The 17700-nt window shown below is 37.4% G+C and overlaps 2 pseudogenes; both read left to right on the top strand.

Annotated features, from left to right (window-relative positions):
- Nucleotides 1–7: 7 nt before the first annotated feature.
- LOC100511497 lies at nt 8–1579 on the top strand (annotated as a pseudogene).
- A 3060-nt stretch (nt 1580–4639) lies between these two features.
- On the top strand, nt 4640–17195 carry LOC100513141 (annotated as a pseudogene).
- Nucleotides 17196–17700: the final 505 nt, after the last annotated feature.

The following is a 17700-nucleotide window of genomic DNA, read 5'->3' as shown; positions in this document are numbered from 1 at the left end:
TTACAAGATGTCATTCCTAGTCTCTAGAAGATGCAACAAATGGCCTATTAACAAGGTTAAGCCAGTTGATGGACTCATTACAAGGATGTTAAACTGGGGCTTGTCTGATGGTTGGAGAGAAAAAGTGACAAGAAAAACTGAGGAAAAGTGAGAGCATTGTGAAAACATCTTGGCCAATTAAAATGGCCAGAGCAAACATAGGAATTTGGAGCCATAGTCAACAATTTTAATTAAATGGATCTACTTCAAAAAACATTATTTATTTATTTATTTATATTCCCACTGTACAGCAAGGGGGTCAGGTTCAAAAAACATTTATGCGAAGGGAAGTGGGAAATAGCTAAGATGAGCAAATTCAAAGAGGTCCGTTCCCTGAGCCACTCCTGATGCTCAGATCATTCTCGTCCATCCTCAACCTGACCCTCCATCAGGACCCAAACTTACTCCCCCACAAACACCTGAAGACACACCATGCAGCCCTCAGGCTCCAACTGGGCCCTGTTTGCCTTCCTGGGAAACCCCTGACTCCACTCCTGTTTCAGGCTGCAGCTCAACCTGAGGGGGAAAAAAAAAATAATAGCCACGAGCTTTGTAACATTTGGTTGCTCAGGAAGGACTCTCTGATTTTCTCCAGCAGGAACCATAGTGATGGAAAAGAGAAATCAGAGTGTTGGAATCACCTTCATCCTCCTGGGCTTCTCTGAATACCCACACCTCCGGGCGCCCCTCTTCTTGGTCTTCTTGGCCATCTACACAGTCTCTGTAGTGGGGAACATGCGTTTGATTGTGATCATCACAATGAATTCCAACCTTCACACTCCTTTGTACTATTTTCTTGGCTATCTCTCCTTTCTTGATTTCTGATACTCTTCTATTACCACACCCAAACTCTTAGAGGTCTTGTTTGTGGAAATAAGGACTATCTCTTACATGGGTTGCATGACGCGGTTTTCCTTTGGCTGCACATTTGTGATTGTAGAAATATTCATGTTAGCTGTGATGGCTTATGACCAGTTTGTGGCTATTTGCAACCCCCTGCTCTACATGGTTTTTATATCTCCTAAGCGCTGTACCCTCCTGGTAGCCTCAACTTGCTCATGGGGTGGGTTATGTTCCTTGACACTCTCTTTCGGAACTCTCCTTCTGTGGTTCTAACATTATAAACCATGCTTGCTGTGAGTATTCTGCCATCATCTCTGCCTCCTGCTCTGACAATTATTTCAACCTGATGCTGAGTTTTATCATTTCCACAGTCAATGAGGCTTGTAGCCTGCTGACTAACCTCTCTTCCTATCTTTTCATCATTGTCATGATTATCAAGATGTCATTTGCTGGTGGGCTCTGAAAAGCCTTCTCCACATGTGCCCCCCACCTGATCACCATCACCATCTTACATGGGACCTTTCTTCTTCTTTACTGTGTGCCCATCTCCAAAAGATCATTTGTCTTCATCAAAATAGCCTCTGTGTTTTACACAGTGGTGATGCCCATGCTAAACTCCGTTATCTATAGCCTTAGAAATAATATGAAAGTATCAATCAGAAAGTTAATCAATGCTGAACAACGGTTTTCTCACTAAATGTAATTTTGACAAGAGAGAGAGGAGTTATTTTCTTAAATGTTTTTATACATTTTAATTTTTATTTAAGTTTTTTCTAGTAATGGTATTACAATTTATTGAGTAAATCAGATAATATATGTGTATATATATATATATGACCATTAAATCTTACTGTATTTTAAAAAATCATATTCAGTTCATAGGGAAAAAAAAGAAAGAAAATTCTGTTTATGTATCACTCCCAGAATGTAAGAGGCTTAAAAACATTCCTCTAAAGATGTCCACATCAGTAATTTCCAGAAGCCTATAATTTATTACCCTTCTGTGTTTTCTTCCCTTCTTTTCTGCTGCCTTGCCTTTTCTCTTCCTCTCTATCTCACATCAGGAAATATGAAAAACAAGCAGAAAACATTCTGAATAAGAATTCTGTAGGTTACTGTCTCCAAGAAATTAAAGATAAAACACTGTCAGCACTTTACAACATTACCATACACATTCTCTAGTCACAGTGCCTCTCTACCACCACCAGGAGCAAATTGCTTCAAGGACTGTGTCATATTCAGAACTTTTTCTTTTCAGTTACAACACCTGATAATAGGTTATGAGAGTCTCAAAGTTACCTTTTCGTCTCCTTTTGAAATGCATATAAAGTTTTAGTGTGCAGACGCCCTCATATCTGGCATTGCTTCAAGCTGCATTGTTGGATGCGTATGTAGCTGAGATCTGGCATTTCTGTGGCTGTGTTGTCAGCTGACAGCTGCAGCTCTGATTGGACCCCAAGCCTGGGAACTTCCAAATGCTGTGGATACAGCCCGATAAAAGAAAAACAAACAAATTATTACAAGATAATAGCTATAATTCCTGTGCTATACAATATATTCTCATTTCTTAGCTACTGCATACAGAGTATTTTGTGTACTTTAATTCAATATCCCTAAATTGCCCCAGCTCCCTTCCTTCTACAAAGTCTAAAAAACACCAGTGTCGGAGAGAATGTGGAGAAAAGAGAATCCTTGTACACCATTGGTGAGAATGTAAATTGGTGCAGCCAATTACATCCTGTATGGAAAACATCGTGGAGGTGTTCCTCCCAAAATTAAAAATAGAACTGCTATATGATCCAGCGATTTCTCTCCTGGATATTTCCTTTTCTGTCTTTAATGGAAATGTTGCTGTGAACTTTCTTACACAAGGATGCACTGCATTGCACATAAGCTGTCATTCTGTGAGTAAAGACCTATGTTGAATGTTCTGGATCAAAGGGAACTTGTTTCTTTTCTTTTACTAGATACCATCATACAATTTCCCAGTTAGTTGTTATTAGTTTTCACTCTACACATATTGCAGCTGAATTCTAATTATTGCCCATTCTTGCCAATATTCAATATATTCATGGGATATTTCTTATTTTCAAGTTGTAGGTGAGTAGTAATACCTTATTTTAGTTTATAATTTAATCTCATTATTGATGCAGCCGTTAAAAAATACCCTTAAAAATTGTTACGTTTGGAGTATGTCCTAAGGCTGCTGTGATTTTGCAGTTTCTCTTGCATGAAGGGGATGGTATTCACTTCTTATGGTTGTATACGTGGCATATAGAAGTTCCCAGGCTAGGGGTTGAATCGGAGCTGCAGCTGCTGGGCTGCACTACAGCCACAGCAACACCAGATTTGAGCTACATCTGTGACCTACACTGCAGCTCACAGCAATGATGAATCCTTAACTCACATAACATGGCCAGAAATCAAATCTGCATCCTCATGGATACTAGTCAGGTTCTTAACCCACTGAGCCACAGCAGAAACTTCCGCATCACTACCTTTTAATATCAAGTTTATGGTAAAAAAAAAAAAAAAAAAAAAAAAAAAAAAAAAAACAACCCTTCCAGAAAACACTGGTGATTAATCCAGAGCTCAATGACACTTTACTGCTCCAACTTGCTTCCACCACAGTTTTAAACTAAAATTTTCCTTCAAAATCTGGCATATTTCTCTACAGTTCTATAGGTTTCTTTTTAACAGCCACAACAGGAACTCTGAGGATGATATTTGAAGCCAGACTTCTCCACATACCAATTCTGTGGTCTAGGGAATTATAATTTTTGTGTCTTGTTTGTGAAATGTGCATATTATCAGGAAATAATACATGAGTTTGGATTCATTAAATTAGTTCTTATTTAGTTATAAAAGTCCAAAAATATTACTTACTATCCCCAAACCACCACCCTTCAACTTATTCCCAACACACTCACAGCCACAGACATTAAACACAAAATCTTACAAGGGGGGTTTCAAAGTGGTTCAAAGTTGGGGGGAAGTGGAGGCTGAGAGGTTGCTTATTATGATTACACTATTTCAGTTCAGAGGGGATGGTGTCTTGGCCTAAAGCAGAACTGGTTGTGTTATTAGAGATGCAAATAAAATGGGACTATTAAATGATAGATTTTTAGAAATAAATTTTACAATTTTTAATAATTTTTGATTTACAAAATAAGGTTCAAAGATATTTCAGAGACTTTTCATCACACCTCACTGTACATTGTTAGTATTAAGGAAAATGGTGCAACTGCTGTGGAAAACAGTACGGAGGTTCTTTATGAATTAAAAATTGAGTTGTACATGATCCAGTAATCCTATTTCTGGATACTTATCAAAAAATTCTAATCTAGTTTTCAAGGAGATAATTAGGTTTGCCATGTTCATTGTAGAACCCCTCACAACGGCCAAGATATGGAAACAACCTAAATATCTGTGGACATTTTGATTTAAAAAAATGTATTATATATAAACAATGGAATGCAATTTGGCTTTAAAAAAGATGGAAATTCTATAACATGTGACCACATGGATGAACACTGAAAACATTTTTCTAAGTCCCAGAGAGAGAAAAATACTATATGATTCATTTACAGGACATATATAATATAATAAAATTCATAACCTTAAGAGGGGAATATCAGTTGCCAGAGGCTAGTGGAGGGGAAATGGGAAGTTACAAATCAATGGGCACAAAGTTTCAGTCAAATAAGATGAATAAGATCTAGGTACATGCTGTACAAAATTATATCTGTATTCAACAATGCTGTACTGTACACTTGAGTATTTGCGAAGGAGTTCCTGCTATGATGCAATGGGATCATCAGCATCTCTGCAGCACCAGGACACAGGTTTGATTCCCCAGCCCCGCAGACTGAGTTAAAGCATCCAGTGTTGCCACAGTAGGTGGCAACTGTTGCTCAGATCTAATACCTTGTCTGGGAAATCCATAAAGAGACAAAAATACCTTATAGTAGATCTCATGTTAAATGTTTTTCCCACCATAAAATAAAAATTTAAAAAAAAGAAATAATGTTACATTATGATGGCTAAAATATAAATTTTATTTGGATTCTATCAGTTTTTTCCATTAATGTCCTTTTTCTGAAGTTCCCATCATGGTGCAGGGGTTAACGAATCTGACTAGGAACGATGGTGTTTTGGGTTCGATCCCTGGCCTTGCTCAATGGGTTAAGGATCTGGTGTTGCTGTGAGCTGTGGTGTAGGTTGCAGACCCAGCTTAGATCCTGCATTGCTGTGGCTCTGGTGTAGGCCAGTGTCTACAGCTCCAATTAGACCCCTAGCCTGGGAACCTCCATATGCCGTGGGAGCAACCCTAGAAAAGGCAAAAAAAAAAAAAAAAAAACCAAAAAGACAAAAAAAGTCCTTTTTCTTTTCTGTGATCCAGTCCAGGGGACCACATTGCATTAAGTTGGCATGTCTCCCAAATCACCTCTGTCTGTGATGGATTTTCACTCTTTCCTTGTTTTTCTTGGCTTTGAGGAGTCTAAGGAGTAGTGATGAGGTATCCTGTAGGATGCTTCCAAATATGGGCTTGTCTAATGATTTATCTCATATTAAGCTGGGATTATGGGTTTGGGGGAAGAATATCACAGAGGTATATCTTCTGTCCTCACATCACATCAGGGGTAAACGATAAGCACATATTCCCACTGGTAGGGGTCAAATCCATCCTTTGCTTCAGGTCATGTTGGCCAAGTTTCTCTACGGTACTTCTGAATATAGGATTTGAAATTCAGTTGAATTCATAACAATTACATCTAGATTGTTCTTTTTTCCTTATTTAAAATCCTACAGTTAATGTTTACTTCTTTGACTATGTATTCTTTCAATAGCTCAAAACCTAAAAGTAAGTAATGATGCCTTGTCTTACATTTAAGTCTTTAAGCCATTTTGAGTTTATTTTGGTGCATGGTGTGAGGGTGTGTTCTAGTTTCATGGATTTACATGCAGCTGACCAGGTTTCCCAGCAATACTTGCTGAAAAGACTGTCTTTTTTCCATTTCATATTCTTGCCTCCTTTGTCAAAGATTAATTGACCAAAGGTGTCTGGGTTTATTTCTGGGTTCTCTATACTGTTCCATTGGTCAGTATGTCTGTTTTGGTACCAGTACCACATTCTCTTCATGACTGTGGCTTTGTAATATTGCCTGAAGTCTGTGAGAGTTATGCCTTCTGCATGGTTTTTGTTCCTTTGGATTGCTTTGGCAACTCTGGGTATTGTGTGGTTCCATATGATTTTTTGGATTGTTGGTTCTAGCTCTGTGAAAAATGTCATGGGTAATTTAATAGGGATTGCATTGAATCTGTAGATTGCTTTGGATAGTATGGCCGTTTTTGCAATATTAATTTTTCCAAACCTGGAGCATGGAATATCTTTCCATTTTTTACATCTTCTTTAATCTCCTTGATTAATGTTTTATAGTTCTTGGCATATAAGTACCTCCTTGGTCAGGTGTTTTTCCAGGTATTTTATTTTTGAGGGTGCAATTTTAAAAGGTATTGTATTTTTTGCACTCATTTTCTAATATTTAATTGTAAGTATACATAAATGTGACTGATTTCTGAATGTTAATTTATATCCTGCTACTCTGCTCTACTTGCTGATCAGTTCAAGTAGTTTTGTGTTGAGTCTTTGGGGTTTTCTATACAGAGATCACGTCATCTGCATATAGTGACAGTTTTACCTCTTCTCTTCCTATATGGATGCCTTTTATTTCTTTTGTTTGTCTGATTGCTGTGGCTAGGACTTCCAATACTATGTTGAATAACAGTATGAGAGTGGACATCCTTGTCTTGTTCCAGATTTTAGTGGGAAGGCTTTCAATTTTTCTCCTTTGAGTATTATATTTGCTGTGGGTTTGTCATAAATGGCTTTGATTATGTTAAGGAATGTTCCCTCTATATCCACTTTGGTAAGAGTTTTTATCACAAAGCGATGTTGTACTGTGTCAGATGCTTTTCCTGCATCTATTGAGATGATCATGTGGTTTTTGACTTTTCTTTTTTTAATGTGGTGTATGATGTTGATTGATTTACATATGTTGAACCATCCTTGGGAGCCTGGAATGAATCCCAACTGGTTGTGGTGTACTCTCTTGTTGATATGTTGTTGATTCACTTGGCTAAATTTTTGTTGAGAATTTTTACGTCTATATTCATCAAAGAGATTGACCAATAATTTTCTTTTTTGGTGGTATCTTTGTCTGGTTTTGGAATTAGGGTAATGGTGGCATCACAGGATGTCTTTGGGAGTGTTCTCAGTTCGTCAACCTTTTGAAAAAGCTTAAGAAGGATGGGTAAAAATGCCTCTTTGTATGTTTAGTAGAAATCACCTGTGAATCCATCTGGTCCTGGACTTTTATTTGTAGAGAGTGTTTTTATGACATAGTCAATTTCATTTCTAGTGATCAGTCTGTTCAGTTGATCTATTTCTTCTTGATTCAGTTTTGACAGGCTGTAAGTCTCTACAAAGTTGTCTATTTCCTCTAGGTTGTTGAATTTTTTGGAATATAATTGTTGATAGTATTTTCATGGGTTTTTTTTGTATTTTTGTAGTATCCGTGTGACTTCTCCTTTTTTCATTTCTTATTTTGTTTATTTGAGTTTTTTCTCTCCTCTATTTGGAGAGTCTAGCCAGGGGGTTGTCAATTTTGTTTACCTTTTCAAAGAATCAGCTCTTGGTTTGGTTGATTTTGTCTATTATTTTTTGAATCTCTATTTTAGTGATTTCCTCTTTGGTCTTTATGATTTCCTTCCTTCTGCTGATTTTAGGTTTTGCTTGTTCTTCTTTTTCTTATTCATTTAGGTGGTGGGCTAAGTTGTCAACTTGAGATTTTTCTTCTTTTTGAGGAAGGCTTGTGTTCCTATGAACTTCCCTCTGAGCACTGCTTTTGCACCGTCCCATACACAAGACACCATCAAACTCATGGAAGAGAACGTAGGCAAAACATTCTCTGACATCAACCTTACAAATGTTTTCTCAGGTCAGTCTCCCAAAGCAACAGAAGTATGAGCAAAAATGTACCAAATTAGACCTAATCAAACAGACAAGCTTTTGCACAGAAAAGGAAATGAAAAAGAAAACAAAAAAAAAACTTACAGAATGGGATAAAATAGTGTCAAATGATGCAATGGACAATGGCTTAATCTTTAGGAAAAACAAGCAACTTATACAACTCAACAGTCAAAAAAGCCAACAGCCCAATTGTACAATTGGTAAAAGACCTGAATAGATATTTCTCCAAGGAAGAAATACAGATGGCCAGCAAGCACTTGAAAAAATGCTCAACATCACTGATCATTAGAGAAATGCAAATCAAAACTACCATGAGATACCACCACTTCACACCATTCAGAATGGTCATTATTAGTAAGTCCACAAATAACAAATACAGGAGGGGGTGTGGAGAAAAGGGAAACTTCTTGCACTGTTGGTGGGAATGTAAGCTGGTATAGCCACTATGGAGAACAGTATGGAAGTACCTTAGAAATCTATACATAGAACTACCATATGACCCAGCAATCCCACCCTTGGGCATAAATCCAGACAAAACTCTCCTTAAAAAAAAAAAAAAAAACACATGCAGCCTAATGTTCCTTGAAGCACTATTCACAATAGCCAAGACATGGAAGCAACACAAATCTCCACTGATGGATGATTGGATTAAAGAGACATGATAAAAAAAGAACAAAATAATGCCATTTGCAACAACAGGGATGGACCTAGAGACTCATCTTGAGTGAAGAGAGTCAGAAAGAGAAAGACAAATGCCACATGATATCACTTATATCTAGAATATAATATATGGCACAAAGGAACCTTTCCACAGAAAATAAAATCATGGACTTGGAGAATAGACTCGTGGTTGCCAATGGGGAAGGGGAGGGAATAGGAGGGCCTGGGATCTTGGGGTAAAGTGTTATAGAATGTTGCCTTTGGGATGGGTTAGCAATGGGATCCTGCTGTGTAGCACTGGGAACTCTGTCTAGTCACTTATGATGGGACATACATTGTTAGAAAATGCATCTACCATGGTGACCCAAGTGATAGTGTTTCAAATAATTATATAGTTTTGTCAACCACTGAGCAATACTCCAATTATAATTCTCTGTAGCTTATATGTTCACTGTCACAGAGGCAAGTATAAGACCCACAGTTTAGCAAAGTTTAGAAAGGGAATTCAGCTTATTTTTTTACTTTGCATTCATTATTATGTCCTGCAAATAAAGTGCCATTTTACTTGCAGTCTCATTGAAATATACTACCATGTTGATTCAAGCCACACCTCATGGCAATGTCAGATCCTTAGCCCATGGAACAGGAACAAGGCCAGGGATTGAGCCTGCATCCTCATGGATGCTAGCCAGGTTCATTACCACCGAGCAATGATGGGACCTCTGTTAGTATCATTCTTAGAACCATAACAAGGTACTCTTTGCTTCTGTCTTACCTCTCTTGCTTTTGTTTTCTATAATATATTTTTGGTCTAAATATATATTATGGAATGTGTATCTGGGTCACCATGATATACAGTAGAAAAAATGTATGTATAAATAAAAGATAAAATATAAAATAAAAGTAAGTAATGAAATAGATTTAGAAATATAAATCATATACTTGGCATGGCTGTGGCATAGCTACCGTTCTAAGTTGACTCTAGCCTCATAACTTCCATATGCTACATGTCAGGCCTTAAGAAGAAAAACAAAATGTCTCTGACCATATAAAAGGGCTACCTATAATTTTTAAAGTGAGCTATATGAGCTGGAGCTCCATCTTTTTCATCTAAATGATTTAGATGAAACACATCTACCATAGTAACCCAAGAGACAGAGTTTCAAATAACTATATGGTTTTCTGGTCCACTGAGTAATACTCCTATTATAATTCTCTGTAGTTTATACATTCATGGTCACAGAGGCAAATATAAGACCCACAGTTTAGCAAAGTTTGGAAAGGCAATTCAGCTTTATTTTTTTTCTTTGCATTCATTATTATGTCTTGCAAATAAAATGCCATTTTACTTGCAGTCTCATTGAAATATACTGCCACTTTTGTTACAAGCTTAAGCCTGTTGATATCTTAAAAAATGTTTGATTACTGAGCATGAAAGTTCCTGAGGTTCATCAATCATACAAAGGCCTCCTTCATAAATGGATCAATGCTTTCTGGTTTCATGTCAGTTCATGTCTCTTTCGGTATCTTTCAATTTAGATGAAAAAGATGGAGCTCCAGCTCATATAGCTCACTTTAAAAATTATAGGTAGCCCTTTTATATGGTCAGAGACATTTTGTTTTTCTTCTTAAGGCGCGACATGTAGCATATGGAAGTTATGAGGCTAGAGTCAACTTAGAACTGTAGCTATGCCACAGTCATGGAAACACTAGATCCAAGCCACATCTGCAAACTATGCTGCAGATTGTGGCAATGCTGGATACTTAATCCAATGAGCAAGGCCTGATATTGAACCCACATCCTCAAGGACATGATATCAGTTTGTTAACTCACTGAGCTGCAATGGGAACTCCTGGTCAGAGACATTTTAATTATCACTAAGACAGCATGAAGTGTTTCTGATAATTAAGTTCTGTGTTACAGAAACTGGCAGTGGTGAGCGATGGCGAAGCTGAAAAAAATTTATAGGCTATTTATTGATTTTTAAACCTCATAGGCCTAGTTTCAACTTGAGAATAAACCTAATAAGCCTAATTCTAATCCAGATATTTTTCCAAAATTATTTGAAAGTGCTAGGGTTTAATACCAAGTATTTTTTCTGAGTATATATTGGTATTAATGTAATTGTTCCAATAAATCAGAAGAGTAGTATCAATCTCCCTAATATACCAGGGTTTTGCTAATATTTTCAGATATTGCAGGAGACTTATCGTCACTGTAGCTGTGGCACAGGCTGCAGCTGCAATGCTGGTTGGATCCCTGGCCCAGGAACTTCCACTTATCAGCAGGTGCAGCTGGACAAATAAATAAGTAAATATATAAACAAGCCTGAATGATAATGGATATTTGGAATTTATCTGCCCAGTCCCTTTTGCTATTGGGAAGAAAATTCTGAAGGCATATGCTTTATGTCTGGGGTTGTTTATAGTGCATGTAAAGTAGGCATTCATGGAGCTATGTCTGGAGTCCAACACTTGATCCAGACAAAACTAGTAAGATGAAACAGAATCATCCATGTAATTTTCTGGCAGTTTTTTGACTATATCTTGCAGTCATTTATTCTATGTCATTACTGCTTTCACCTCCTTATCTTCCTAAAGTTTGAAAAAATCTTATCTTCCTAAAGTTTGCCTCATCATAAAGAGGGCTTATATCTCATTGTACCTTAGGACATATTTTGTATGAAATTATTGTTGTTGAACTACTACATACCTGTTGTTCTATTTATATTATATATATTTTATATTGTATATATTTATAATCTTCAAATGTATATCAGAATAGATGACCTAAAAAGCACATTAATATATAATAAATGCAATTTAATTAATTAACTTTAATTGAAAAATAAAAATGCTAAATAAAATCTCAATAAAAGTCCCATAAAATTTCATCAGGAGGCAGTGTACCATTAACAGAGGTTTTGGTGGTGGCTACATGATCATTTCATGGGTAAGGTTCTGTAATGAATTTTTAAGCACCAGAAGGAAGGCATGGGACTAGATACAATTTTTGATTTATTCCAACTCATACATTCTATGAGTATTTAATTCTTTATAAAGTCTGAAAAAAATCAAAAACATAAGATTTATCTGACACTCTGCAATGTCATGTGATGTATGGATCCTAAATGTAGTTCTTTTTGTTTGTTTGTTTTGGTCTTTTTTATGACTACCCCTGTGGCCTATGGAAGTTTCCAGGTTAGGGGGTTCTAATAGGAGGTATAGCTGATGGCCTGTGCCATAGCAATGCTGGATTCAAGCCACACCTCATGGCAATGTCAGATCCTTAGCCCACGGAACAAGGCCAGGGATTGAGCCTGCATTCTCATGGATACTAGCCAGGTTCACTACCACCGAGCAATGATGGGACCTCTGTTAGTATCATTCTTAGAACCATAACAAGGTACTCTTTGCTTCTGTCTTACCTCTCTTGCTGTTGTTTTCTATAATTTATTTTTGGTCTAAATTTGTACTTCAGTTCTGTCATATATTAATATTAATTCACCCATTCAGTAATGAAGGCTAAATTTTAGACAGTAGCATGATTATTATATATATTTTAGTGATTCTTATAATTTATCATTCCTCAATATCACCTGGAGAGCTGGTTAAACCATAAATTGCAGGCTGCATTCTGGAGTTTTTGATTCTGGAATTTAGTGATGATACTGGAGACTTTGCATCCCTAAAAAATTCTCAGCTGCTCTTGCTGCTGCTGGTTTGAGGACCATACTTCGAGAAACACTCTTCTTTCTCTCTCTTTCTTTTTTGTCTTTTTAGAGCCTCACCTGCATCATATGGAAGTTCCCAGGCTATGGGTTGAACAGGAGCTGCAGCTGCTGGCTTATGCCACAGCACCGCAGGATCCAAGCTATATTGGCGACCTATGCTGAAGCCTGCAGGAACACCTTGCCCTTAACCCACAGAGCAAGGCTAGGGATAGAACTACATTCTCATGGGTACTAGTCAGATTCTTAACCCACCATGAACCATGATGGGAACTCCAAGAATCACTGTTCTGTATCAACTTCAATGAGACCTATGAAGTTTCCTCCATCTCTGTTTCTCTTTTCTATTAATGTCTACTTTTCAGGAATAACTTTTGGTTCTTTATTCAATAGAGGTCATGATGTTATCAGAAGGAAATCAGAGTATCACTCCCACATTTATTCTTCTGGGTTTTTTAGAATACCCAGTACTACAGGTTCCACTCTTCCTGGTTTTCTTCCTGGCTTTCTTCCTGGATTTCTCCTTCTCTGGATCTGTTGTGCAATTTTGTTTTGCTCAGATATTTGGAGTAACAGAAACCGTCATGTTAGAAGTGATGGCCTGTGATAGTTTTGTGGCCATTTGTAACCCCTTGCTCTCTATATCACTGCTATATCTCAGAAGCTTTGTGTTCTGCTGGTGGCTGGGTCTTGCTCATGGGGGATAGTGTGTTCCCTGACATTTACATATTTTCTTCTTACATTATCTTATCATGAGTCTAACATCATAAATAATTTTATCTGTGACCATTCTGTACTGGCCTCTGTCTCCTGATCAAACCCCTATATCAGTCAGATGCTATGTTTTATTATTGCCATATTCAATGAATCAAGCAGCCTGATGATAATTCTGACACCCTATATACTCATTTTTATCACTGTTCTGAGGATGCCTACTGCAAGTGAACACGAGTAAACCTTCTCTACCTGTGCCTCCAACCTGACAGCTATCACCGTATTCCATGGAACCATCCTTTTCCTTTACTGTAACCCTAACCCTGAAAAGTCTTTGCCCACAGTTAAAGTGCCTTCTGCATTTTACACAGTAGTGATTTCCATGCTGAACCCCTTGATATACAGCCTTGAAAATAAAGATGTGAAAACATTTTCAGAAAATTAGTTCTCACAAATTTGCATAGTCACTCGATATAGTACTGTGAGATTCATTACATTATTTCTGAAGATAATGTGATTTCCTATGCTGCAGATTGTTCAACTCTTGTAGTACAATAATTTATTCAAGTTCAAATCTTTTAAAAATCAGTTTTAGTTAATATGTCTATAGTAGGACATTTTATTGATTGTTGATTATTGATTGTTGCACACAAGAATGTTTAGAGGAATAGCCGTAAACTACATGTAAACCCAAATAGAAAAAATAAAATTATTTGACTGTTATTTGAAATATTTATAAATTATTTTTAGACACTTTACTATGTACAATATCATTGTATATATCTGTTTCCAAAGTAAAACTGATTCCCACCTCATCAGATAAGGGAAGGTCTAAGATGATCCTCTAGAATCAGGAAACTCGTACCCTAGAGATGGCTTTGACAAATGTTTCAGCCTACTGTAACTTAATGAATCCTTTACTATTTATTGTATAAAAATAGTCAAAGTTTTTTTTTAACTCAATGAATTTTATTACATTTATAAATGTACAATGATGAACACAACCAAATTTTATAGAATTTCCATCCCAAATCCCCAGCACCCCAAGTTGTCTCCTTTGGAAACCATAAGTTCTTCAAAGTCTGTGAGTCACTATCTGTTCTGCAAAGAAGTTCATTGTGTCCTTTTTTTAAGATTTCACATGTAATTGATAGCATATGATGTTGGTGTCTCACTGTATGACCAACTTCACTTAGCATGATAATTTCTAGGTCTGTCCACATTGCTGCAAATGCCATTATTTCTTTCCTTGTAATGGCCAAAAATATTCCATTTTGTATATACATAACATCTTCTTTAGTCCTCTATTGATGGATGTTCCGGTTGTTTCCATGTTTTGGCTATTGCATATAGTGGTGCAATGGACATTGTACTACATGTATGTTTTCAAGTCATGTTTTTCTCTGGATAGAGGCCCAGGATTGGGATTGCTGGATCAAATGTTAATTCTATTTTTAGTTATCTGATAAACCTCCATAGAGTTTTCCACAGTGGTTGTACCAATTTACTTTCCCACCAACAGTGTAATAGGGTTCCCTTTTCTCCATACCCTCTTCCCCATTTATTGTTTGTCTATTTTTGATTAAATCCATTCTGGCTGGTATAAGGTGGTACCTCATAGTGGTTTGGATTTGCATTTCTCTAAGGATTAGTGATGAACAACTTCTTATATGTTTCTTGGCATTCATATATCCTCTTTGGAAAATTGTCTGTTTAGATCTTCCCTTTTTTTTTTTTGGGATTTGGTTTTTTATTAACTTTTTCGTTGTTGTTGTTATTGAGCTGCAGGAGGTGTTTATAAATTTTGGAGATTAACCCTTTGTATGTTGATTCATTTGTAAAGATTTTCTCCCATTCTGTGAGTTGCCTTTTCATTTTTTTTAGGGTTCCCTTTGCTGTGCAGATGATTTTAAGTTTAATTAGGTCCAAATTGTTTATTTTTGCTTTTAGTGTCATTACTCTAGGTGGTGGATCTAAGAAAATCTTGCTGTGGGTTATGTTGCAGAGTGTTTGGCCTATGTTTTCCTCTAAGAATTTTATGGTATCCAGTCTTATATTTAGGTCTTTAATCCATTTTGAGTTTATTTTCATGTACAGTGTTTGGGAGTGTTCTAATTTCATTCTTTTGTATGTAGCTGTCCAGTTTTCCCAGTACCACTTATTAAAGGGACTGTCTTTTCTCCATTGTATATTCTGGCCTCCTTTTTCATAGATTAGTAGACTGTATGTACATAGGTTTAATTCTGGGCTCTCTCTCCTGTTCCACACATCTAAATTTCTGTTTTTGTGCCAGTACCATATGGTTTTGATGACTGTATCTTTGTAGTATAGTCTGAAGTCAGAGAGCCTGATTTCTCCTGCTCCATTTTTCTTTCGCAGGATGGCTTTGGCTATTCCAGGTCTTTTGTGCTTCCAAACAAACTTAAAAATATTTTGTTCTAGTTCTGTGGAAAATGTGCTTGGTAATTTGATAGGCCTTGCATTGAATCTGTAGATTGCCTTGGGTAGTAAAGTCGTGTTGATAATATTGATTCAATAAAAATTGCATTTATGCAAAATGTAATATTGTAGAATAAACCTCCTACTATCACAAACCAGATTCTTCTCTTTCACCCAGAGGCAGTCACTATTATGACTATTTATGACTATTTTTTGCACTTTACTTCTCAGCCTCCTGAAAATCCTTACATGCTAGTCTGTGTAGATGTAACACATTCTGTTTCCTCACCTTCTTAACTATTGTACAAAGTCATATTAAAATTGGTGTATCCAGTCCTCTTTATGATGTCCTCAGGCTTTTTCTATAAGAGATAATTTTGCAAGTATATTTTTTTTGAAATTTTCTTAGTGTGAGTTCCTGCAAGTGAAATTGCTGTGTCCATTGATATATGTATTGAAATTCCTCATGTTTATAGCATTGCCAAAATACCATTCATGACCTTGACCAAAACTTAGTACTTCCTTCAGTCTTGAAAATAACTTTTAAACCACATTCTGAACAAAACATTCTTAATGAGCTTTTATGATATATGAAATTTTGACTAAATAATCTCATTTGTATATTTTAATTACAAATAAATATAGTTGAATTTTGGCATCTACTTAAATGCTTAAAGTGATGTGTATTTCTTTTTCATGGATGATCTATTGATGATTTTATGTATTTTATTTGATGGCTGATCTTTTTCCATTCTAATTTTTATGCTTTAATTTTATAATAAATTACACACAGTCTGAGTGGTGATGGCTGTGGTGGCAGCAGCATAAGGGGCTGCAGGTGGTCAGGGCTCCAGGCGGGGTAGTGACATCATCTTGTGCCCAGGGCTGGTGGAGAGGCTGGGGAGGGGCCCTGGGGTGCAGGGCACTACAGGAAATGCTTAGAGTCTGGCGATCTGGAGCCAGAGGAGCTGCTGCTGGAAACAAAGCCAGAGCCAAAGCCCAATGAGGAGCTGCCCTGGCCTCATGCCCCCACCCATATCCTTCCCAGGAGCTGGCTCCAGTGTCCTCAGCAGCCAGGAGGAGGAGGAAGAGCTGGAACTAGTGGAGGGTGACATGGGGAATGGCGCCTTTGAGTGTCTGGAGTTGGAAGAGATCAAATCTTGAGTCTGGGAGGTGGAGGAATATGCTGAGAAGGTAAAGGAGCTACAGAACATGGAAGAGAAGCATATGAATATGAGCCCACCTCCAGGAAATGCTGGCCCAGTTATCATGTCCATTGAGGAGAAAATGGATGCTGATGCCAGATCTATGTTGCCAACGTGGACTATAGTGCAGCAGCAGCAGAGCTGAAAGCACACTTTCATGGCTGTGGTTCCATCAACCATGTTGCTATGTGACAAATTTAGTGGACATCCTAAAGGGTTTGCATACATAGAGTTCTCAGACAAAGAGTCAGTGAGGACTTCCATGGCCTTAGATGAGTTCCTATTTAGAAGAAGGCAAAACAAGTTGATCACAAAAGGAACCAAAAGACCAGGCATCAGCATAGTAGATAGGGGTTTTCCATGAGCCAGATACCTTGCTTGGACCACCAATTACAACAGTTTCTGCTCTTGAGTCTACAGTGATTTTAACAGCAGGCCCCTATGTTGTATCTGCAGGGACCAGGCTAGAGAGAGACATCATGGTATTCCCCTTACTAAAAAGAGTGTGTATTAGGAGGAGAGAGAGGAAAAGAGGGGGTTGTGAGGAATTAAAAAAAAGAAAGAAAGAAACAGAAGAGGACCTTGATGGAAAAAAGTATATAAAAAAAAAATACTGTGGAAGGGAGGAGAATCCCCTAACTGATGAGGAGGGACCTGTTTTGTGGAGTAGGGGAAGGCCTCAGGAGTGGGTTATGGGGCTGGCTGTTCATTCACTCTGGGGATTCACTATGGACATGTCTCAACTGCTCAAGCTGCTCCTCCATTTTCCCTGTCCCCCTTCAACTTCGGGGTCTGGTCAATTGTAGTGGGCATGGGTGTTGGGAGGTTTTGTTTTTATTTGTTTAAACCCAGGGCTCTGTAAGGACACCAAACTGCTGTGCCTGTTACCTTCCCTCCATCTTCTCCCTAACTTTCACATTGTGCTCCAGCCTACACCTACCCTGCCAGGTCTACCACCCACTCCACCCATCTTTTTTGTCTCCCTGCCACTCCAGATGCCTGGTGATCTGTTTTGTTTCCTTTATTGTTTCTTTTT

This window comes from Sus scrofa, unplaced genomic scaffold (assembly GCF_000003025.6).
Source record: "Sus scrofa isolate TJ Tabasco breed Duroc unplaced genomic scaffold, Sscrofa11.1 Contig42, whole genome shotgun sequence".
Classification (NCBI taxonomy): domain Eukaryota; kingdom Metazoa; phylum Chordata; class Mammalia; order Artiodactyla; family Suidae; genus Sus; species Sus scrofa.
Note: the sequence above shows the minus strand (reverse complement) of the source record. Positions and strands in the feature narration are given on the sequence as shown.